This window comes from Euprymna scolopes, chromosome 28 (assembly GCF_053919585.1).
Source record: "Euprymna scolopes isolate OS-2025 chromosome 28, ASM5391958v1, whole genome shotgun sequence".
Classification (NCBI taxonomy): Eukaryota; Metazoa; Mollusca; class Cephalopoda; order Sepiida; family Sepiolidae; genus Euprymna; species Euprymna scolopes.
In genome coordinates this window covers 19,968,785-19,996,284 of record NC_136509.1, presented here as the reverse complement: position 1 = coordinate 19,996,284, position 27,500 = coordinate 19,968,785, and the positions used below count along the sequence as shown (strand labels likewise).

Here is a 27,500-nt window from a genome sequence, read left to right as displayed (position 1 = left end):
TAAAAGGATTTTAGTCTATTTTAAACAAATAATTATTATATATTGTATGTTAATAGAGAATGCCAACAGTAAACGAATGGTCTACTTTCCAGTCTCCACAATATATGTTTCAAGAAACAAAACATGTAATTTATTTCGAAAGTTCTTTAGTTTGTTCATTCCATGAGGAAAGCTTGTGACAAAGAGGGAAGGATTGCTGTTTTCTCGGTGGAAATCTAATTATATAACACTGATCGTTGGGTGGTTTTTTACTATGAATTTTGACAAAGGGGGAAGGATTGCTGTTTTCTGGGTTGAACTCTATTGATATAATACTTATCGTTGGGTAGTTTTTGACTATGAATTAGTATTTTAAATCCTTGCATTAAGTGACTTCATGTCATGTCTGGAGCGATTTAAAAAAATTTTTTAAGTCATAAAAAAGAGCTATAGAAATGTCAAGAATCCATTGTTGCAGTCACGTAAACTAGATGTCACGATTTTTCATTGATCTGACGTATAGTTTTTTAGAGTTACATTTTATTTTGTTTTTTTTTTTATTGTCTTTTGTTGTATTAAATGTATAACCATGTTTGGTTTATGTTCCTTTTCATTTGATTATTCACTTTTTTCTTTTTTTTTTTTTTTTTTGATTAAAATGTGTGTTTATACTCGAATGCACTTGTGTCGTATTCTGCTTCAACTCTTCAAGGCATAATGGACTACTGTGGAGTCATTTCGTGATCTTCGTGAAAATTTTTCGCAAGGAAATAATTACGGATAGTGTTCTTTGTAAAATGCTTTACGCCTTTCAAATCAAATAATACGAACTTGAAAATAAGAAGAAAAAATGCAGGTACATTTGTAGTATTAAACCTTTTTTTTTTTTTTCAATAAATATTGGATTCCTGATCCTGTCCTCCAAAATGCTGCAATGTTTTCAGTCGTACTGGATTTCTTGTCACTGTAACCGATTGTGCAACCCTCATCACATGTACTCTCTTTGCTATCACTAGGGCTCTGACTGCAGAATATTCTTTTCCTTGTTTTGACTCTCGAGTATATATCCGACACAGTTAGACACAATTAATCAACCTAGAATCACATCACTCTATATAAAAGCATATAAGATATCAACAGATACACACTCGAGAGTCGAAATAACGAAAAGAATATGCTGTTGTCATGGCCTTAGTTATCACTCTCTTCCTTATCTTTCTTTTTCTTTCCTTTTTCTTTCCTCTTTCTTTCTCTTTTCCTCTTCTTTTTTTCTCGCCGTTTTTCTGCTTTTCTTTATGTTTTCCTCTTCTTTTTCTTATTCTTTTTTCTTACTTTCTTCGTTTTATCGCTTTGTCACCCTCACTCCCATATCCTTTTTCTCTCTTAACTTATTTTTTACTCATCTTTTTCCTTCCTCTTTTAATCCCCCTCTTTCCTCTTCTTTATTCCTTAGCCGTTTGCCCTTTTCTTTCTCACCTCTTATCTTCGCTTTCTTACCCTTCCCTATTTCTTTCTCGCTTTCTTTCCCTTCTCTTTTACTCTGTTCCCGTTTTCCCTGGTGATACCAGATCATAAAAAAAAACTCTTTTACCAGACTTACTGGATTCGACATAACTGATATGAAAAAAAAGGGTTGATATGCCGTAAACAAAACAACCAAACCAAACACCACGAATAAATATTTGAAGATATGAACATCTTGACGTATAACTCTTTAGCCAAAATGACTGGATTAAGCATTAAATAACTGGAAAAAGGGTTGATATGCCGTAAAGCAAAACAAAAATATTCCTATTCTCTCTCTTCTTTGTTCATTCATTTCCTCTTTTCTCTCTTTAGCTCATTATGATAACAATTATTTGGACAACAATGTCGCCATTTTTTTTTTCAATCGGTGGCCATCTTTTGTCGAATCTCAGTTATGTGAATAACATGGCTGCAACCAGTAATTCCAATTCTGACTTGCACTTATTTCTCGAAAATCTTGTGAAATGCACCAAAGAATTTAATCTTTTTTATTGACACGCCAAAGAATAAATGCACGATTACTGATGAAAAAAATTCTTAACGTCAACATCAACGGTTAGGGTTAGGGTTAGGGTTAGGGTTAATGTCTGTTAACTGTGAGCTCAAGCTGTCAACATCCAACGACGATCAAACAGCTGTAAAACACAGAATCAGCTTAGCTTGTGCCGCCTTTACAAGAAACAAAAACGCCATGACTTTTAAATGTATACAGAACCAAAGTAAAATCTATAACGCATACGCCCGTCCTGTGGTCTTATACAAACTTGACAGTGTCAACTAGATTGTAAAATTATGTCACAAAATAGAAACTTTACTAAGCCACACTATGTGCTTTATTACTGATCATAGATTATCCGATCACACCAATATCGCAGAGTTGTGAAAACTCGTTGTCATTTTATCAATAGCGTCATCAAATCTTTAGTCTTGAAATTGTTTGGTTGCATTAAGTATTGCAGAGTTGTCAACAAATTGAACAAGTTGCAGCGTTTATTTCATTTGGGCTTAATCTGTCTTCATTTAACGACGGGCAAACAACTGTAAATCGCAGAATCATACGTGCAAACATGCGTACAGGGTTATCCATCGTCTCTTAAGCTTGAACAAAGGCCATGCTATGCGCCATTCCAACAGAAAGTAATTTCTGAACATTTGTTTCTAACCTGAAATCTCCAACTCGTTAGAAACTCAATAAGTTCTAATGTACACGTGGCTGTTATTAAAAAATCTATATGATTTTTATAAATTACTAACATTAAAATGGCATTAGTTAAATTTTGATCCCAATCGAATTATTAGTTTACAAATTACAGTTATTTAAGTGAAGCTACTGTCATAGATTTTTTAAAAAATAATGGAAAAAATCTGACTTTCATTTGCTGATGAAAAAAATACTCTTCTAGCAAATATATGGCTTTATGAATGCTATTCAAAAATCTACTTCATCGAAACAATGGTTAAGAGCTAATCGACTGATTTTAAACCCAAATGATGCGGCAGTTTTCTGGGAAAACATTTTTTTTAATCTACAAATTTGTATTGTTTGATCATAAATTAAAGTTGTGTGAGATAACAGAGGAGTTGAAGATACTAGAAGACTATGTAATCACAATTTTGCATGAACATTTGTCAGTAAAAAAAATATGTTCAAAGTGAGTGCTGCGTTTGCTCACAGTTGATAAAAACCACTGCATTGCAACTGTTACAACGCAAAAATGGAACTTTTGCATCAATATATGACAATACATGAAAAATGCATCTACTGTTTCATTTCGGATTCAAAGCAGCAGTCAACTGAATGGACAGTAGCAGGTGAAAGCCATCTAAAGTAAACAAAGATGAAAACATCAGCAGACAAGGTTTTGGCATCCATATTTTAGGGTGCGCGTGATATTTCGTCAATCGATTAAAAAAAAAAAGAAGTACCATCAAGAATTAATGTTATATTATTGGTTCCCGACAAAAGGAGGATGGACCTGTAAATTCACCCTCGTCCGTTTGTCTGTCCGCACTTTTCTCAATAAGTACGCCTTGGAATTTTTTGAAATTTTGCACAAACATTAAACATGATATGAGTAAAAAGTAACAGGACGTATTTTTCGGGAGAAGGGTTAACCCGACGGACCCCCCCCCCTCCAGGGGTGCTTTTTGGGTTAAATTGGCTAAAATTTACACTTTTGTGCTTTTTAAAAACTTTGATGCCTTGGATTTTATAAAACCTGAAAAGTTGTAACTAACTGATTTCTATATAATTTTGTTTGTATATACTTTGCGATAACTCTTAGCGTGCCGCAGGAACTTTTTTAAGGTTAATAAAAACACTGTATAATGGGGACTATTTTACCATATTTGTCCAAAATTTTCTGTGTATGTCTACTTAGCAGTTTTGCATGGTGCTGAATTCAAAGTTAAATATGTTAAGGCCTTGGGAACTTTTGGGGTTAAATGGGGGGGGGGCAAATGATGGACTTAGTAATTTCTTTTTTTGCATGGTGCTGAACTCAAAGTTGCATATGTTAAGGCCGAAAACTGCACCGTCTGTTTATTTTCACCAGGATTTGAGTTCCCTGGGGACATTTGGGGATAAATGGGGGTGGGAGCAAATGCTGAACTTCGTTCACTGTGCATGTTTCATTTGTGTTACTAGTACATTTGAGGAAAGAAATCACAGAAAAAACTTTTTAAAAAGTGAAGAAGAAAAACGATTTTACCCTTCCAAACAATGCATCATGTCATAACTCCATCAAAATGATGAAAAATACGTTAATTTTACTTCGAATTACTTCCATATCCCCCTATTGTCTAGATCTACACCCCAATAACTACTTGCTGTTTGAAGACATGTAGAAGAACACTCCACTAAAAGAGATTTGGCTCCAATGGAGAAGTAATATCAGAAATTGGGGGTTGATTTTGAGATAAAACGTAAATCGTTGTACAAAAAAATAAAATGGTATCAGATTGGTGATAGCACCCTCCAATGAAATTATGGTAATATAAACGAATTCGAATTCAGCCTAAAAGTTTTATTTTATTTCATTTTTAGTTGTGTGCAGGCGACTCTATCAGTCACTCCGTCGGTCGGTCGGTGTGCTTGGCGTTTTTGGTTAAGATCAAAGGTCTGTTGTAAATAGATGCTGTTTTTAGCTTTTTAAACTTTTCTTGGCCTTTTGGCCAAGGTCAAAACACACATAAATACAAATTTAAAAGGGTAACCATGATTAAAGATGCTGGCCGAGAAAAAAAATCATTTAAAATTTCCAATAGAGACGAGATGGATCAACCAACCTCATCATCTTTTTGAGTTGGCCTTGTGCCTAAGTTTTTTGTTCATTTTCCCTATTGTATTTTTTCTCGTGAATAAAAAATTTAATATCTCAAAGTGTAGTATCTGTTCCGGCAGATACTGCAAGCAAAGACCATATGTGGGGGCAACCCCACATATAAGACCCTGGTCAATGTAGGGGCAACCCTTCATACCAGTTGTCACTATCCAGTCCCCTACTCCTCGGGGAGTTGGTCCCCATTTCTCCTTCACTCCTCACATTAAAAATCGACCTTGTTCCTAATTTGCTCGGTGGGGGAGCAAATTAAATACCCTTTTCTTGACCTTTTGGCCAAGATCAAAGTGTAGTATCTGTTCTTACTACATGCTAGACTTATGTTTGTAACTTTGTGATATAAAGTGGGGGATCACTTTTCTGTATTAATTTAATGTAAAATGATCACCCACTTTACAACCAGTCAGTCTCAAAGCCATTCAAGTCATTCTCCAGATCATTCAAGTTGTTTTTAAAGGATTCCAGTTATTTTTAAGCATTCAAGTCATTCTTAACGTCATTTACTTTTTATTTATTTAATCATTTCAGCCCATTTTTCGGTCATTTTAGTTTATCTTTAAGAATTTCATGTCAATCCTACATTCACGCATTCATTCATTACACGAGAGGGACTAATGGCTATCAGCCTTGTTTGAAACAAGATTTCCTTTTGAATTTTTTTTTCGTGGGGAGGGGGGTTATTGTTTTCTTATTTTTTGCGTTTTCTTTTTTCTTTTTGTTTTTTCTTTTCGTTATTTTTTAAAAAGTTTTCCTTTGTTTTTTTTTTTATATAATTTTTCGTTTGCACCAACTGGTTTTTAATTGTATTTTCAGATTTTTTAATGACTATTAAAACGTATTATTTTAACATCAATCCTTTTATTCTTTCTTATAATTTTTTAAATGACTAGCAAGGGCGAGGGGGGGCAGCTTTACTCGGTCGTAAAATACGCTTAAATATAATATTTTAATTAATTCAGATTTCTTATACAGTAGAACCCCGGGATACGGTGGCCCTATGATACGTTTTTTTTTTCAGGCTACGATGTGAAATACAATGTTTTCCCGACCCCTTGTTACGTTATTTGCCCCGCCTTACAATGTTATTTATAATGTTATTTGATTATATACACGCGACTAATGGCTATCGGCCTTGTTTTACTTCTACTTCAATTTAAACATGGCATATTGCCATTGAACGAAAGGGATTACTGAGTGGAACCATTTTTAAAATATAAAATAAAAAAAGCTTATTTATTATTAATTATTAAAAAAATGTCGCTTCTACAGAATTGGGGCGAGATTTTGTTGTCGATAAATGGAGTTTTCAGATAAAAAAAAAACAATGGTTTCAACTGATTTTTGGCACTTCTAAGTTACTATAGTTGCTTCCAAATCATGCAGTCGAAATTACCTGAATATTACTGAATTATTTAAAAAAAAACAACTTTAATCGTGTTATCTAGTAAAATTTTCCACCATCTTGTTTAAATCGAAACAGAAAATCACCTCCCTTTTGAACTCTCCTGTGTTCTACGATCGTTTTCTTCAAATTCTATTTTTTTTTTCTTTAATAAATAATTTTCTACCTTATCGATTTTCGTAGTTTTTGTATATAATCATCTTAAAAAATACGAGGAATACGAAGATACCATTATTTCATGTGAAATTAAGTTTTACGATTTCCGAAATCTCGTCCCAATAGTGTAGAAGCGCCAAAAATATTTATTCGTGAAACTTACCTCACAATGATTTTTTTGTTGTTGAATGTTCATTTTTTAATTTCTTTACAATTGATCAATAATTTATTAATTGTATTTATTTTTTGCAACAAAAAGAATATTGTTCTAACTTTCTCAATTAATTTTTCATTGAATTATCTTCGCAATAACAGAAATATATCTAACATTGAAAAAATAGCCAGTGTTTCCGCAAAAAAAAAAATCGCAAAACTTTCGTTTGGTGCTTTCCAGCGTTTTATGTAAATTGCCCGGAAATTCCGATTATAGTATTGTCCTTATTTTTCATAAGTACTCCATTTTATTGTTGTACTCCTTACAAATGATGCTAACTGAAATATTCCTCCTTAGATGAGTTTATAATATTAAGACACCCATGTAGCTCCAATTAGATTATTTTGATGAATAAAGTCAAATTTGGCCTAAAAGCTGTATTTTTTTTTTTTTTTAATTCTGTGACACAATGAGCTCCAGCTCCCCTTTCGGGGAGCTGGAGCTTTTGTATTAACAAACTTTGTAGTAAACTTGTCCTGTACTCGTGGGAGAGATATGCAGATACAGGCACAGACAGGTATTTCAAAATGCCAACACATATCAGCTCGGCTCAGATTCGCAGTTGTTTATGTAACCGGATGCACAGTGGCAAAGGTCAAACCTGGCTGCTGTCGTCAGAAATTTTAACAACGATAATATTTAGTGCCTTTGTTTTTTTTAATGTCAAGTTCTTTCTCTCTCTCTCTCTCTCTCTCTCTCTCTCTCTCTCCTTCCCTCCCTCCCTCCCTTTCTTTCGTAATTCTCTCTTGCTTATTACCCTCTTTCTCTCTATTTTAAAGAGAGAAGAATTATATTGAAGAGTTGAATCTTGCACTCCATCCACGTTGGACGTAAACAGTTGTATCGGAATAGCGGACGAGACGAGTCGCGTGCCTCGGCGCTCCTAGCTGTTTGAACCGTGGTCGAGAATAAATTTCGAAATTAAAATGTTCCTTAGCAATTAATAATAAATTAATTTTATTTTTATAAGAAAAAAATGTCTTTGGCCGTTATTTTGTGAACCGTTCAATTTTCAGAGAAGCAGGTCCTGTCATGGGCAATGCCGATGATGGAAATGTACCATGCAAAGAATACTCGACGACGACCAGACTTGCCAGACGCCATATCAACTCTTTGATGTAAGGGAATGCGCCTAACATTTATTTTTGCCACGTAAGATTTGCTTTAGATACGTTGACCGGGTACAAGTGCAATGGGTTCTTTATCAGGTCCAGGACTTACTGAACGATGTATTAATTCATAGCAAAACTTTAATAAGCCGAAATATCTACTGTAAGGTTAGCTCTCTCCTAAACCTCTTCACTCAGCCTTAACTTGAAAACATTTATGACATATGGAAGCTAATAAATAAACACTTTTTTTTAATATATAAATGAAACAGTAGATGTGTGTGTATGACTGTGCGTGTGTAAATATTTAACCGATAAACTCTTAAACTACTGGTCGCATAATACTGAAATTCACAGGAAATAGTAGTCATACACAAAGGATGGTTTATAAGGAGTAGAATCTTTGTTTGGATGGACGAAGAACTCGTACAGAAGTTGGCAAGTTTTTTTTTTCTTGCATTTTCATCCCAAACAAGGCACAGTGCCACTTTGATGTAGAGGGCTAGTATCTGGGACTTAATTGCAGGGATACTATGTAGGGAGTTGAACAGAAAGATGACTGTTTACATTACATTTGAACTTCTGCTTGTCAGTATAGACGGGGAAACAGGAATCTAGCAGGGCTAATTAACTTGCTGCGCACAATATTTCTTTCAAACATAATATTCTTGTGTCTGTTGTCTAAAATGAAAATTTTAATTGGTATACATTGTTTCAATTTATAAGCTGTTTTATTCATATTGCTTATACTGTAAACACAATTCTGTATATATTGTTACAATAAATAATAAATGTTTAGTATTTACAGAAAACACTTCGTTTATAGTGTTTCTTAAAATATTTATTATAATCTAACTTTGATAGTTAAAACTTTTAATATATTTAATATAATCTTTGATAATTAACTAACTGTGAACAATATTTCTTCAACAAATAAGACAATCTGTTTTCTGTTCTTTTTTACGCAGCGCGGATGTGTGCATACGACCACCGGGCAATGCCGGTTAACGGGTCCTGCTAGTTTTATATAAAACTCTCACGTGTGTTCCTATCAGTGATAAAAACTGTTAAAACAGATGAAACGAACAGTTAAACAGACGAAACGAACAAACACACGTACGGCAAAAAATGATCAGGGTTATTTCGAAGCTGGATATTTTTATACAAAACAAAACCAAAAATGTCTACTTTATTTTTGGTAGTTCTTAATTTTAACTTACGAACTTTTTTTTTACTTAACTTTTCTCATATTGAAACATTTATTGTTCTGGAAAGAACACGAATAGAAAAATCAGACATTTTGTAGTTGTTTTTCTTTTTTTTTCTTGTCTTTCTTCTTGCGAATAATATGCCGCAATTTAAATCTATGCATCGAACTCTATTTTTATACCACGTTCTCTTTGCTAGTGGCAGTAAATGTTCTCTACATGGTGAAGCCGCTATCTTACCTGCGGCTGTATGTCTGTGCATATATACGCCCATCTACCGGAAAAGATAATGAAATACGAAGGTCTTATGTACGACATGAAAAGAAACCAGAATCTTAGGAAGATCGCCATAATTCCAGTAATTATAAAACTTATGAAAAAGAATTCGAATTTCATAACCAATCTGGCGAAAATACTTAGTGAACTAAGTGCAAGAGAGATTCAAACAATCGCACTTATAGGGACGGTTAGAATATTAAAAAAAAAGATATCTCGCTGGAAATGCATGAGATAGCGGGTAAATGATTGGCATCCGGTGAACAAAATTATAAGAAATTCGTTTTTTAAAAAGAGAGAAATATACTTACACTGACTTAGGTTTTCCCTAAAGTTTTTTTTTTACTATATATTTAATCACAAAAAAAAACACATGCTAAAATATTCCTCATTTCTGGGATTAAGATATGTTTGAAAGAAAAATGAGTTTTAATTATTTTCTTATAAAAAATTGCGTCAAAAAAGTGTTGTTCAAAATCCAGGCAGATCAAAAATATTCGAATTTTCAAATGAGGTGTCGTTCCCGTACGATCCCCCCTCCCTTAATTGTCTTTATAATTCAAAGAAACTGACATTTTAGGATTATCCATCAATCCATTTCTAACGGTTATGGTTAAAAATTCATCAAAATGAAAGGTATTTAAATTTTACACGAAAGCTTTCATAGCATAAAACTTAATCAAACTAAACATAACCCACATTAGCTACCCTTGCGTCTAGCAGTTGTATTCTAAGATTTATGATGACCAATTAATTAATTACGGAATTTACCGCAGCAAATAGTTTAGATTATCTTACTGTTGGAAAATAAGGTATCTCACGTCTTATGCAATCAATCCTCTGCCTGTAAAATAATCAAACACGCTCTAAGGTTACGTTTCTGAATTTTTGCGATGAGGATCGATTATTCGTATTATTTGGATTCATCGGACTATTGTTCTTATCTTGAGTGTCATTTTCACAACGTTTCGCAAAGACCCATGGCGCAGTGGTTAAAGTGCTCGGAAAAATCAATTGTAAAAATAATATTCTCCTGAAGGTTGAAGGTTCAAATCTTAGTGTGGGCGACCGAAAAATACAATTGCGACTTACTTAGGGCCTCTATTCAGTCATGGCTAGCGGAACGAAAGCATGCTATGCCGGTAAAGTAAATAAACGGTTCCATTCAAAATTCCATTCAGATTCTCGAGTTCGACAGAAACATTCCCGAGTTTGACAAGATACACCTGAAAAGGGTCGGAGGTACATCGACCGAAACGTTGTGAAAATGGAGCTGAAGATGAGAACAGTGAATCCATGTAATATGAACGTGCTAAGACGAAATATTGTTTTCAGATCTGAGCAGATGCTGCTCAGGGCAATATTTCCTATTTCCTGCCTTGAAAGAATATAAAAACCGACATTGAAATTTAAGAGAGGAGTCCTATTCTTTTTCAGGCATGAAAACACTTGATGAAAGGAGCTAAAAAGTACTACATCAAGGTAAAAAAACAAACTTGCCAACAATGTGTTAGATTGAATGGATTTGGACTCAGAAAACATCAATTCTTCCTCCTTTGTCAGAAATATCGCTCATGGAATGTGAGGACTAAAGGACAAAATAAGGGAAGCGAGAAGCAAACGCAAGATCAACTTTCTATTCTTTTTTAAATTATAACATGGACTCGAGTAAGTGTGCCTCATTATTTTTTTTCTCTCGTATTTCTTTTTATTGGAAATCGCTCCAGACAATCCATGAAGCCATTTGACGTAAAGAGCTAAAAATACTACTTTAAATTCGAAATCTAACTAAAGGTAAGTGTTAAATGGATAAACTCCGATATATTAAAAACAGTATTTTCCCTCCATTGTCAGGGACATTGCTCATGGACTTCAAGGATTAAAGGATAGTAGAGAGAAATCGAGAGTTGCGAGGCTACCGGAAGTAAACCCAAGATCAACTTTCTATTTTCCTCAATTGTTCTATTTGCAATCAACTAACCATGTGATTAATGACTTACTATGGTTCTCACTATCACTTTTACCCTCTCTCAGTGTATGTTGTTTTAAACCCGCTTTCTTACTTTTCGAATACATTGCCATGGGCTTGCTTCACCGGAGGTTACAACATGGTCGTCTTCAAGGCCAATGTAAACAAATTCCTATACATGATATATTATATATAAAAATATTCGAATTCTGATAATCGTTCAATTTGATTAACCCTTGTCCTCGGGTGGCATCTGGCCTTGATAAGTGATGACTCTATTTAATAAGCAAAATAAAAGGATGGTTATTGTGTTCATATGCCGTACTTCTCTTATTTTCTTTCTGTGCCTAAAACTAAACGAAAATTTCATTTCTTTCCTCAAACTGTCCGTCTGCAGAACACCATGCCGTGTGGCTGCTTCCTGACTAACTATAGCAAGGTAATTTTCAAGTCTAATGTGAATAAGTTCTTAAGTTCTTGTTGAGCCGTCTTCTTAAATAACTGATCATCTTGTCTCACCATCTACGTAACACTTAACACTTTATCCTTGCGTGGCCACAGGGCCTTGATAAGCGGTGAATCCTCAAGCTTAAAGAAAAAGTAGACAAACCAAAACCATAATGCAGTTATTGATTAAAAACTTTTAAAATGATGTGACACATACAATGGAGAATGTTCTGTTTTCTGATTTAAACAAGTTTCAATGTCAAACTATTTGAATATGCCTCCCAAAACTTCACGCGACATCGCATATTGTATGGCTTGAGATTTGAAAACGAGACACATTTCTCTATGGATTTGCATTTAAATAAACTAATAGAATACATCACCTCCTACCTCTCCCATTCCCTTCCCTCTTCTCTCTCTCTCTCTCTCTCTCTTTATATATATATATATATATATATATATATATATATCATTATTATTAAATATTATTACGTGCCTAAAAGGTATACCTTTTATCTTTTATACACGTAATAATATTTAATAATCTAATATATAAACGGCTATATGTCTGTCAGTCTGTCGCCATATTTTCAAACTATATCTCCTCCGAAACTACAAAATCGCAGAGCAGAACCAGGGGCCTCAAATTATTGGATTTTTGCGGGCCGTTATTTAAAATATTTTTAAAGGGTCACAAATGGGTCACAATTGAAAATACTTTTGAAAGGGTCAAAAATAGGTCAAATTTTAAAATCGTTTTTAAAGGGTCAAAAATGGGTCAAATTTTAAAATGGTTTTGAAAGGGTCAAAAATGGGTCAAATTTTAAAATAGTTTTTAAAGAGTCAAAAATGGGTCAAAATTGAAAATAGTTTTGAATGGGTCAAAAACGGGTGAAAATTGAAAATAGTTTTGAAAGGGTCAAAAATGGGTCAAAATTGAAAATAGTTTTGAATGGGTCAAAAACGGGTGAAAATTGAAAATAGTTTTGAAAGGGTCAAAAATGGGTAGAAATTTTAAATAGTTTTGAAAGGGTCAAAAATGGGTCAAATTTTAAATAGTTTTGAAAGGGTCAAAAATGGGTCAAAATTGAAAATAGTTTTGAACGGGGAAAAATGGGTCAAAATTTAAAATAGTTTTAAAAGGGTCAACAATGGGTAAAAATTTAAAATTGTTTTGAAAGGTTCAAAAATGGGTCAAATTTTAAATAGTTATGAAAGGGTTAAAAATGGGTAGAAATTTTAAATAGTTTTGAAAGGGTCAAAAATGGATTAAAATTGAAAATAGTTTTGAAAGGGTCAAAAATGGGTCAAATTTTATATAGTTTTGAAAGGGTCAAAAATGGGTCACAATTAAAAATAGTTTTTAAAGGGTTAAAAATGGGTCAAATTTTAAAATAGTTTTGAAAGGGTCAAAAATGGGTAGAAATTGAAAATGGTTTTGAAAGGGTCAAAATTTAAAATAGTTTTTAAAGTGTAAAAAATGGGTCGAATTTTAAAATGGTTTTGAAACTGTCAAAAATGGGTCAAATTTTTAAATAGTTTTGAAAGGTTCAAAAATGGGTCAAAATTTTAAATAGTTTTGAAAGAGTCAAAAATGGGTGAAAATTGAAAATAGTTTTGAAAGGGTCAAAAATGGGTCAAATTTTAAAATATTTTTGAACGGGTCAAATTTTAAAATAGTTATGAAAGTGTCAAAAATGGGACAAAATTTTACAATAGTTTTGAAAGGGTACAAAAATAGGTCAAATTTTAAAATAGTTTTAAAAGGGTCAAAAATGGGTCAATTTTAAAATAGTTTTGAAAGGGTCAAAAATGGGTGAAAATTGAAAATAGTTTTGAAAGGATCAAATATGGGTCAAATTTGAAAATAGTTTTTAAACGGTCAAAAATGGGTCAAAATTTAAAATGGTTTTGAAAGGGTCAAAAATGGGTCACAATTGAAAATATTTTTTAAAGGGTCAAGAATGGGTCAAAATTGAAATTAGTTTTGAAAGGGTCAAAAATGGGTCAAAATTGAAAATGGTATTGAAAGGGTCAAAATGCGTCAAAATTGAAAATAGTTTTGAAAGGGTCAAAAATGGGTAGAAATTGAAAATGGTTTTGAAAGGGTCAAAAATGATTCAAAATTTAAAATAGTTTTAAAGGGGCAAAAATGGGTCAAAATTTAAAATGGTTTTGAAAGGTTCAAAACATGGTAAAATTTTAAAATAGTTTTGAAAGGGTCAAAAATGCGTCAAAATTGAAAATATTTTTTAAAGGGTCAAGAATGGGTCAAAATTGAAATTAGTTTTGAAAGGGTCAAAATGCGCCAAAATTGAAAATAGTTTTGAAAGGGTCAAAAATGGGTAGAAATTGAAAATGGTTTTGAAAGGGTCAAAAATGATTCAAAATTTTAAATAGTTATGAATGGGTCAAAAATGGGTGAAAATTGAAAATAGTTTTGAAAGGGTCAAAATGGGTCAAAATATTAAATAGTTTTGAAAGGGTCAAAAATGGGTCAAAATTGAAATTAGTTTTGAAAGGGTCAAAAAATGGGTCAAATTTTTAAATAGTTTTGAACAGGTCAAAAATGGGTCAAATTTTAAAATAGTTTTTAAAGGGTCAACAATGGGTCAAATTTTAAAATGGTTTTTAAAGGGTCAAAAATGAGTCAAATTTTAAAATAGTTTTAAAAGGGTCAAAAATGGGTCAAATTTTTAAATAGTTTTGAAAGGGTCAAAAATGGGTCAAAATTGAAAAAAAATCGTTATACATTTGTACATTCATCATAAACTATTTTTTTATTTTCACTCAGTTCATATGCGTTTCACGTTGGTACAGTGGTAACGTCACCAGCTTTGAATTCTTTCGCTTTTGATTCTAGCTGATGACACCAACATACTGTTTTTTACTTTTAAATAATAATAATATATACGAAATCTTGACAAATTAAAATATCATATTTAAACGCATTTTACGCCCAGGCAAAGCTGGGCTCCCCGCCCGCTAGTATATATATATATATATATATATATATATATATATATATATATATATATATATATATATATATATATATATATATATATATATATAACTATACTTTTATTGTCATCGAAATCGGTTAAATGACTCATTTTGTTTAATCAAACTGGTTGATTACCTGCTCTCGTTGGGGACTCACTGCGGTGCACCCCGAGGAAACTTCACCTGCCTTCCCATAGTGACTTAGTCTACATTGCAATGTAAAGAACCTACTGTTGGTTTTATGAAATTATTTTTATATAATGGCTTGAACTCAAAAAATCAAGTATCAAGGTCCAATTGTACCCTAAAAATAAACATTCATTTCGAACGCGCCCGTCTCTTATCAACGAACCTACTATTAGTTTTCTAAAAAAAATTGTTGTATAATGACTTGTAATAAATTCCAAAATGCAAAAGTCTACTGTTGATTTTATACGCCGGACCCTTCTGCTTGTGCGATGATAAAACTTGCTAAATACAAACCAAATTCAAGTACATAAATATAATCAGCAGAAACCAAAGACTATACGTTACAAGAAATAAACCTGAAAGGAAATTAGACTAGAATTGGAGTACTATTACAAAAACATCTCCAACATAAAGAGGTTCTTCAAACATAATCCCAAACATATACCATCGATTTCCAAACAGCCAGTATATATACTTAAAGAAAACATTTTAATCACAAAATAGCTTATCAATAAGATCAATCTGAAGCAAAAAACGAAAGCTGATATCCGAAACGATTTTTTGTCCTAGTTTTTTTTTTTTTTTTTTTTTTTTTTTAAGGGAGGTGGTGTTTCATAAAAGTTGCTGAGGAGTTATGAGATAAAATACTGTTTTTTATTTTAAATCCCCGAACAGTTTTTCATGGTGAAAAACTGATGATCTCTAAAATAATATTAGGACAAGCATAAATTAATTCAAGTAAATTAAATTAATTATTGATTCCGAGAGATTAATTAACAAGGGAATTTTTTTTCATATAGTTATAAAGGTTGAATAATTTCCAAGACTATATATATATATATATATATATATATATATATATATATATATATATATATATATATATATATATATATATATATATATATATATATATACAGGATGTCCACAAAGTCTGACTACATTATGGAGCCAGACTTTGTGAGCACCGTGTAGATTATGTAGCCAGACTTGTTCCTTGCTAATAGAGTTAGATGGTTTTGTGGCCAGGTTCAAATCTCCCAACCAGCTGTAATCATAACTCCCTGCATTGATAGATTCCTGAAAGGATGAAACATTAATGTCCATAGGTATTAAAAAAATTATCATAGTAATAATTTATATATATATATATATATATATATATATATATATATATATATATATATATATATATATATATATATATATATATACACAGGGTGCCCATAAATCTTGCTACATAATCTACACGGTGCCCACAAAGTCTGGCTACATAATGTAGTCAGACTTTGTGGGCACCCTATATATATATATATATATATATATATATATATATATATATATATATATATATATATATATAGAGAGAGAGAGAGAGAGAGAGAGACATATATATATATATATATATATATATATATATATATATATCAGAATGTGTGTGAGGGCACTTCTCAACCTATATACTGAACGAATTTTTTACCTACAAGCTTGAAACTTGATATATAGGGTATTAAGATATGTGGAAAATTTTGAATCGGTTTTCATGCGGCTGTGACGTCTCTTACGTAATCGTCTTTTCTAACGTGCTCTCTCTCCTTTTTGGAGTCTTTTTCCTTATAGTGACGTCATTTCGCATTTCGTAGACATTTGCATACGCGCGTACGCGCTCTGTTACATTTTGTTGAATTTTTAACCATAGCCATTAGAAACAGATGAATGAATAATCGTAAAATTTCAGCTTCTTTGAATTATTCAAGAGCAATTCAGGTGGGGACGGAGCATCCTGTGGGAGGCAACATCCTATTCGAAAATTAAAATATTTCTCATCTGTATGAATTTTGAACGACACTTATTTGATGCCATTTAATAAAGATTCACTGCATTTTAGTTTCTTCTTAAGTCTTCTTAAGCTTATTTTTAACTTGGGGGTTAAAACTCATCAAGCCCCAAAGGCCACTCGAGAGTAATGGTTAATGATGTAAATTGGGTGGAATTTGATTATTTATGTGGACTACTTAACAAGAACTTGTTTACATTAGATTTGAAGGCTACCATGTTGTATTTAACAGGGAAGCATGCAAGCAGAACAGTGTTCTAAAGGTGGGCAGTTCTGGGAAATAATCTTTGTTAATGGAATCTGCATTCATATTTAGGCTCAGATAGAGAGTAGAGAAAATTATATATAGTGGTTGTAGCTAGCCGAGTGGGTTTTTTTTGTGTGTGAAAGTTTGTCAAGGGAGGGACTATAGATTGAAGTTCAGATGAGCACTTGTCATGAAAATAGCGATAGAGCAGAGATAGGCTCGCGACGTCTCTTCTGTGGGAAAGCGGTTAGGGTTAGGGTTAGGGTTAGATACCAATACCGATAACAACAACAACAGATCGATAATACGTGGTTTGATATAAGCCCTTGCCCGTCTACACCTGCTTCTTTTTAAGGCGGAAATTTACAGGGAGTATCAAATGACCATGCACCCCCCCCCCCAGCCGCATGTATATCTCAATCACGAGACCATGACATGGAGCGCCTAGCATTACTAAATAGTCACCCATCTGATACTAGCCAGGCTCCACGTTGCTTAACTTCGGTGATCTCACGAGAACCGGTGTGACAACGCGATTTTAGGCAACTGTTATGAAAATAGTACTTGGCCTTCGGGACAAGATCAAAGTGTAGTATCTATCCGGCAGATACTGCAAGCAAAGACCATATGTGGGGGCAACTCCGCATATAAGACCTTGGTCAATGTAGGGGCAACCTTTCATACCAATTGTCACTATCCAGCTCCCCTACTCCCCGGGGAGTTGGTCCCCATTTCCCCTTCACTCCTCACTTTAAAAATCGGCCTTGTGCCTAATTTGCTCGGTGGGAGAGCAAATAAATACCATCTGTTCTTCAGATGCTGCACTTCAATTTCCTGTTCTCTGTCAGTGGAGGAGAAATCCTTCACGACTGAGACAATTTTTATTTTTGTTCCTTTTCTCCACGTTAAAAAACGACCCTGGTGTCTAACTCTGTCCCGTGGGGAGGCATTGTAAATAGGAACTGCTATGAAAATCACGATAGAGTAGAGAATTGTTATTGTTGTGTTGGTATCGTTATTATTTGCTAGGATATAGATTTTACAAATGACTCATTCATTTCAAATGTCCTTGGCTCTTCAGATTGACATGAGATTCTCTTTATCCAATGAAACAAAATTCTAGCTTAACCCCTCCCCACACCATCTTCCATCTGCCTCCCCCCCCCTCCGCACTACAATCCTGGAAAGCATCTCTTAACGCCAAACGCATTCGCCCCCTCCACCTCGCCCCTCTGTCGGGTAAATGGGAAATAAAAATAAAGAACCGCCTATAAGTTATGCTTAATGATGCTTGCAGGTGGGTCCGCATGTTCTGCCACGGCCACACCTGGGTGAACACACGCGTGCAAACAAAACCACACAATAAACGCGCAGAGTACGGAAGAGAATTCACAGTAAACTGACTGGACATGCAATCATACGAATAGCCTCGCGCACAGAATACGCAACAATGCACTTGTGTAATGCACGCATTATCGGACGCGTTAACATTCTTCGACACATGTATATTTTGGAATTTAGCTTTCAACAATCTTAAAGGTCATTCGTGAATTTGCCTTTGTTAGTCTTTAAAAAATTTTGTAGGGTGGGGTGAACTTTTAAGAGGTGTGTTTGTGTGTGTGTGTGTGTGTGTGTGTGTGTGTGTGTGTATAAATAGTTATATATATATATATATATATATATATATATAGTCTAAATAAGCTTTGGATAAAAAATAAATGTAAAAATAAAGATTGCAGTTTAAATTCCCACTGCTGTTTATATATGCATACACACACACACACACACACACACACACACACACACACACACACACACACACACACATATATATATATATATATATATATATATATATATATATATATATATAATAAAATCTAATGAGATGCAATGTTTACCTGAAGCAATGGTAAACTCCAATATAATATAAATAACAGTATTTATAAGTAGATATTTTACTCCGAAGCAAATGAAAAAGCTCAATTCACAAAAAATAGAGAGCGGAGTTTATTAAGGAAAAAGAAATTAAAACTGGAAGTTAAAATTTAAAATCAAATTTAGTGTTCGGGTGAATATTACCAAAAAACAATTTACGAAGTCCTTATTCCGCGGAGTTTCAAAGAATCTTATATTCTTCTCACCAGGGGACAAAAAGAAATCATATATATATATATATATATATATAGAGAGAGAGAGAGAGAGAGAGAGAGAGAGAAATATTGTATGGTCGCTACACTGAGCATGTCAATGTTTCAGAAAAGTGGTTGGTCAAGACCAGAAGTCTTTGTCAGGCGACTTAAAAAAAGTTGTATTCCACCGAAAGAGTCTGGTTCTTCAGTGGAATACAAGCTTAATTATATATATATATATATATATATATATATATATATATATATATATATATGTGTGTGTGTGTGTGTGTGTGTGTATGTGTGTGTGTGTGTGCGTGATTTCTTTCTGGCATCTGACGAGAAGAATAACAAGAATAACATATTTGTCTATACAAAAAATATATATATTGCCTTTTTTTATTGAACTCTCTCAAAAACCTCGTTTAATTCACGAGTTTTCCTTCCTGAATACATTTAACTTAGTATATATATATATATATATATATATATATATATATATATATATATATGTGTGTGTGTGTGTGTGTGTGTGTGTGTGTGTGTGTGTGTGTGTATCCAATTTTCCAATTACCTTTGATTTATGTCGATCCTTTTATTTATGAAGCTCGATATATGTTAAATATAACTACATAGCATATGCAAGTAATTGACAAAAAGTCTACATTCTAAATTCTTGTTCATCTTACCGTTTATTTCTTTCAGCATGCAAAAATGTGCAATTCTTGATAGAACCTGTTTCATGGCGCAGAAACAATCATATGATAATTATATTTCTAAGAGTTTCCGCCCTGACTCATCAGAAGAATTAGAACTCAATAACTAATAAAAAAGAAGAAAAAAACAAGATTTTGTGCATTAAAATCCGAAAAAATCCAGACAGTAGTTTCATTGTTTTTATGATATTTACGCCATAATGCAACTTCTCAGAGTTTTTTGCATTTAATTTAAGTAACCTTGCCCAAAATATTTTTTCTTGTTTTTTTTTTTTTAATTTAAAAAGCAAATAATCAGGAATGTACAAGATATAATATATATAAATATATAATATATGTAAATGTATAATATAATATATTATATGTATAATATATATATAATATATCATATATAAAATATATAAATATAGAATAATGCATATCGTATATAAAATATATAAATATAGAATATCGTATATAAAATATATAGAATATCGTATATAAAATAGAATATCGTATATATAGAATATCGTATATAAAATAGAATATCGTATATAAAATATATAAATATAGAATAATGCATATCGTATATAAAATATATGAATATATAATGTACACAATTTATTATATATATAATATATATCATATCTAAAATATATATATATAATATATATAAATATATAATATATTATTTATAATATATAAATATATAATATATAAAGATATAATATATTATATGTATAATATATATAAGTATATAATATATAATATATAAAAATATATAATATATATAAATAATATATATATAAATATATAATATATAATATAATATATAAATAAATATATAATATATATATAAATAATATATATAAATATATAATATATATAAACATATATATAATATATATATATAAATATATAATATATATAAATAATATATATAAATATATATAAATAAATATATAACATATATAAATATATAATATATAGAAATAATATATATATAAATATATAATATATATATAAATATATAATATATATGAATATATAATATATATAAATAATATATTTAAATATATAATATATATAAATAAATATATAATATATATATATAAATATATAATACATAGAAATACACAATATAAATATATAAATAATATATATATAAATATATAATATATATAAATGATATATATAAATATATAATATATATAAACAAATATATAATATATATAAATATATAATATGTAGAAATAATATAAACATAAATATATATAAATAAATATATAATATATAGAAATATATAATATAAGAAATAATATATACATAAATATATAATATATATAAATATATAATATATATTAATATGTGATATATATAATATATATATATAAATATATAATATGTATAAATAAATATATAATACATATGAATATATAATATATATATATAAATAATGTATATATTAATATATAATATATATAAATATATATATAATATATAAATATATAATATATATATATAAATAATATATATGTTTATATATAATATATATAAATATATATATAATATATATAAATATATAATATATATATAAATATATAATATATATAAGTATAAAATATATAATATATATTAATATATAATATATAAAAATTTATAATATAAATAAATATATGATATATAATATTTATTATCTATTTGTATATAATGTATATATATAATATTTATATGGCATAATCTCGTTGTCACCTCAGTAACTGCTGGATCATCGAAGTTAAGCTATGTTGAATGTTGAACCTTGTCAGTAATAAATGGGTGACCATTTGGAACTTCCATGTACTGTATCTGCTCTCTGCTTTTTTCGGCATTATTTCCATACGTCGTGAACTTCTATTCGTCACTGGACTCAAACAATACCGATTCGGGAGGTGTGTGTTAGGGTTAGGGTTAGGGTTAGGGTTAGGGTTAGGGTTAGGGGGACTGCACAACTCTTGCCTCGCAATTACACGCGCAGCTGCCCCTACGGGGTATCGTTTGTATTTCGAGACTGAACGGAGGCATCATTATAATATATATATATATATATATATATATATATATATATATATATATATATATATATATATATATGTATATATATATATGTATATATATATATATATTTTTATATATATATATATATATATATAATGAAATTGTCTCTGTGTGTGTCTCTGTGTGTATATTCCCCTGCCAAGCTACTCTGTCAATTTTTAGTCAACAGACTCGAGATTTTACATACGTGGTATTGAGATGAGGGAAAATCTTTTAAATCCGTTTTTGGCCAGAAATGTGGCTGCCAAGTGGTCAAAGTTCAACGATTTCACCTTTTAAAACTCTGCCAAACTCCCCCGACAATTTTGGGTCTAAACACTTGAGAAATTAAATGTAGGTTACCTGGACAAGAGTCAAACCTTTTAATATATATATATATATATATATATATATATATATATATATATATATATATATATATATATATATATATATATGCACATAAAGTTATGAACAAAGCCGGACTGAACTGCTAGTAGATATATTTAAATATATAATACATATTACGTTTCTAAAGTTTGGAGATGAGGGTTGGTTATTCGTATTATTTGGATTCGTCAGACTTCTGTTCTTATCTTGAGTGTCATTTTCACCCGTTGACCTTTTTCGGGAATCGTTCTGTCATACTCGAGAATCTGCACGAAAGTTCCATCGGAATTAGCAACATCCAGAAGAGTGTAACTTTACAACTGAAAATTATCAAGTACTTTATCCACTATACCAAGGGTCATCAGTGCAGGCGACAATCAATAAATACAACTGACGGAACGGAAAGATGTTACCCCTTGTTGATTAAATAAAAGGGTCCATTCGTAATTCAATGCAGACTCAACAAGATACACCCAAAGTGGAAACATTTTTAAAATAGCACTCAAGATTTGAACAGCAGTTCGAAAAATAGAAATAATACGAATTACCAGTCCTCATCTCAAAAATTCTGAAACGGGAGATTTGCAGTTGCTTAATATGTCGTATTGTTTATATGGGAATGTCGATTCTGGGCCACCGTACCGCAAAATGAATCGTATTCTTTTATGGTCGTATTTCTGCCCGTTTGTCTGTGTCAACCTTTTTCATCCCTTCAACCCAATTTTTTTTTCTGTGGAAATCTAATATAAGTTTTATCTTGCAATTCGCGTAGATAATCCAATAATCGAATACATCTATGACAACATGCATACTGAATCTCGGAAAATATATCTTAAACTTGAGGGTTAATTCGTAATAGCATTAAGAGCATAACATCATTATATATATATATATATATATATATATATATATATATATATATATATATATATATATATATACATATATATATGGATCTATACCGGTTGTATCGATTGGTTTCCTCGGTGTAAATCCAATGAAACTCGCGTTATTATTAAAGAGTGCTAAATGCAGGACAGAGCTTGTATATAGTTTGTTTATTATAAAAATATTATTGGTTACATATATGCATACATGTTTCAGTGGAGACTTAATTCATGGGAAAAAACTCTTTTTTGGTCTAATAAAGTGTTGTCCCTGAATTGAGACTCCATTGAAATATGTATATACATATGTAATCAATAATGTTTGTATAATAAACATACTATATATATATATATATATATATATATATATATATATATATATATATATATATATAAGCAATAATGTCTGTATAATAAACAGATTATATAGCTGGTTTCACGGAGATGCCGCTTGAACTGAGAACGCTGTTTGGCGTCGGAGCCTCCTGAACCATTGAAGGTAGAACTTTTTCATGTGCCTATGGAGCCCGGGCAGGGGTGAAAAACAGACCCCGGTCCAGTCCGCACCATCCATGAAAGATGTTGTAGGTGAGGATGGGGGTCACCTCAAAACTTCCTGTGCTCAAGAGAAAAGAGATTTAAAGACCTTAAATGGTGCTTATATGATAGACCTCTGAGGTCAGCCACCATCCTACTCGCCAAGCACTGACCCCGTTCAAGATGCTGGAAATCCTTCGTCTAATGTGACTTGAATACTGTATTGAAGAATCGGGCGGACCAGGGAGATATAGAAGGGAAGGAAAATGGATGGAGTGAGATGACCAAAGGAGTGGCAGGAACAGGACACCCCTGGCCTTGTTAGCAGTGGTGATGCAGTTTTCAGAGAGTGAATATATGAAATGCACAATCACTACAAGATTCTTGGCCTGTGACAGACTCCAACAGCAAGTCACCTGGTTGGAAGTCAATGGGGAATGGAGGAGTTGGAGGATGCCGGCCCACTGTCATGTGGCTCTACTTGGCGATGTTTAAACTCAGGTCCCTATCCAGTTAGCATCTGGAGGCAACGCTGGGGGTCTTTATAGTCGTTTTGAGGGGGAAAGAAGAATTTTTACATCATCGACAAGCAGGGGGGTGGACAGCTGAAAAATCACTTCAGGCAAGTCATTGGCGAAGATGAGAAACAACAAGGGGCTGATGATTGAACTCTGTAGCATACATCTTATTGCGCTGCATACATCGGAAAGACAGCCACTCAGTTTGACCCAGAAGGTGCGGTCAGGATGGAACCCGTATGCCCGGAGCTTGATGAGAAGTAGATGAGGATTTACATAGTCAAAAGCTTTGGCAAAGTCCAGAAAGACAATGTCCACAGAGTCCATGATTCTCGTCAGTGACTCCTCCATGACCAGAAGATTCGTGAAGTAAGATTTCTTTGGCACGGAGCCGTGTTGGGATTGAGAGATTTGTGAAAGATTTGCTTTGTTAAGCTGTGTAAGGTGTTAATGCTAATAGGTATCTCTAAAAATAAAGGGGAAATAACCAAAACCGTCCGATGTTTCTAGTTTGGTAAATTCTTATATTCATTTATAATTTATTTATTAATTCAACGGATACAATTAGAACTAGGCTAATTTATTCAAAATATTAGTTTTTAAAGCATATCTTAACCATGATACTAATTCTATTACCATAAATTTAACCTACGTTTGACATCAAACCATAATTTGTTGACGTTATGCGTGGATTCAATATAAAATAACACTTCAGGAATTAAGTTCTAAAATACTTATTCGATAGTAATACATGTCCCATTAATAAGTATTCTAATAGTAAAACCAATCTTTAGCTCCATGTACGTTTTACTTCAATGAAAGTGGGGGTTTACCTTGGTTTTTGGATTAAATCGGCTATAAATAGAGTAAGATTTAACAAGCTATAATTTTTCAATTTTTACTGGTCCAAAGACAGTATCAATCAAGTTTTTGGACCAGTCAAACTTGAAAAAGTATAGCTTGTTAAATATTACTCTTAAGAATACTTATAAGGATTTTGGTAACTTATAACTTCAACTAATTATTTAAAATTCCGAACTTACAGAATTATCTCCCTTCTACTTCTAAAATATCCGATAATCGTAAATATTAATAGCAGAGAACGAAAGAAAATAAGAAATAAAAAATAAAAAAATAAAAAATAGATTGAGATCCTTAATTTTAAATGAAGAATGAAAATGAACTAAATATAAAGTAATGTTTAGACTTTTTTCCTCATTGAATAAGTTTCAAACTTAAACCTGTCCTAAATCATATAAATAAGCTAGCAGATATTTTTGTAAATAAGCGAAGCAAATTCCCGATACGGAACTTACGTAGTTTCGTAACGATTTAACTTAGTTGATTAGTCTGGTTTAAAAAATCAAAAAATAAATATTAAAAAAAAAAGTTTAATTAAATAAAGAAATATAGAAATCTAATTTAAGAAATCGATAAATGTTATTAATAAAACATATTTAATGGACATAGGTAAATAACAGTAACATCGTTCGATTTTTAGTTTGAAATTCTTTTTTTTTCTTTTAAATAAATAGATATATGAATCTGCAAAAAGATATTTAGTTTCAAATTCCTTTTTTAATGAAGATACGAAAATAGGTAGAAATATAAATTTAAAAAAATACTTTGCAATGAGCGATAGAGGTAAAGTGATCTGGCTTGTTTTCTTTCCCTTTTAAAGGAAATATTTTTTTTCTATCATGTTTTATTTTTAAAGTGTTTTTCATTTAATACGTCTGAAGAAAGGCTGTTCTCGTGAAAATTTTCAAACGACATAATGTTTGAATTTGTCCAAATGGTCTTGTAACAATTGTAACTAACTATGAAATACACTGTTTGTTGCTATCAAACAATTCTTGGAAGTCGTGGTTTTTGTTAAAACAGTATATTCTCAATTATGAAATATGATAATTTTGTAGCATACGTTTTAAGTAATCTCTTTTTTGGCGTAAATTTATTGGTATATGAACGATTACTGAATTATATAAACCCAGAATAATTTGGAATACTACAAATTAGACTATATATATATATATATATATATATATATATATATATATATATATATATATATATATAGTTTTTCGGTGGAAAGATATCCAAAAAATGAAAATAATTGAATTTCAACAAGGGTCTTTGACAGTGCTCAATCATAAGAGAGCAAGTTATATTTTTAAATTTTTTGTATGTAAATACAGCCATATCTTGCTACGATGTGCAGACCGTTTCAATCATATGAGATATCATCAGGAAAGAAAAATTAAGGTACAAAAACTGAACAGGTTCAACACCTTTTCAGATTTTGAGTAGAGAAATATATATATATATATATATATATATATATATATATATATATATATATATATATATATGATAAAAATTATAGAAATAATATTCCAAAACGATGGTTAATGAAAATTATGCTTGTTAGAATCAAATATCGCTTTGTCAGATGCAATACACTAAATGAAAAATGTTGAAAAATAGGCTATATAGTATATATATATATATAGATAGAAAACGAAAAAATAATATGTATATTAATATTAGTCAGCTCTTTCTCTCTCATAATAATTCAAGCACGCGATTATATATGTGTGTGTGTGTGTGTGTATGTGTGTGTGTGTGTGTGCTAATGTGTATGTATCTATATGCTATTCATCATATGAATACCATGATCATGTTCTTTACACGCCAGGTTGCTGGCTGTTTGTCAGCGTACGCCTCTATTTTTGACTCTCTTTCAATCCGTCCATCCCTTCATCCTATTTCTGCGTTGGAAATCTAATATAAGTGTCATCTTGCAATTCAGGTAGATAATCCGATGACCAAATAAGCAAGAGGTAGGATTGTGATAGTTTCGAGAGCTTAATCAATATCTCTGACCTTGTTTTGCCGATCCTGTTCTCCTCCTCTCATAATGCCAATGCATGCATCTGTGCACTAAACACATATGCACAATGTGGTAAACGGATGCAGCACAGCACGGAACAATGCATTGAAAACACAAGACTGGCTTTATTATTGTCATAAGCATAAAATTGGATGTGCATACTTGCACCCATATTAATATATGTATAAGAAACAATATAAAAATCCACCATTTCTGTTCTCAATCTGTGGATAGAAAATCCTTCTAGACTGAGGCAATTTTTATTTTTGTTGCTATCCAGAGTGCCCCTTTTGGGGGGAGCTGTATTAATTAATTAATAAGCGACCTTGTGTCTAACTCTTCCCTCGTCGGGAGGTAAGTAAATAGGAACAATATTACAATGTATAACAATATATATATATGTGTGTGTGTGTGTGTGTGTGTGTGTGTGTGTGTGTGTGTGTGTGTGTGTGTGTGTGTGTGTGT

At 31.5% G+C, this 27,500-nt stretch overlaps 1 protein-coding gene and 1 pseudogene across 3 annotated transcripts in view; one reads left to right on the top strand and one right to left on the bottom strand.

The window, feature by feature from the left end:
• LOC145249497 (ras-specific guanine nucleotide-releasing factor 2-like) overlaps positions 1-27,500 on the bottom strand; it is a 1,106,705-nt gene that overhangs the window by 812,041 nt on the left and 267,164 nt on the right. The gene's annotated exons all lie outside the window — the stretch shown is intronic.
• On the top strand, positions 5,103-5,240 carry LOC145249869 (U2 spliceosomal RNA; annotated as a pseudogene).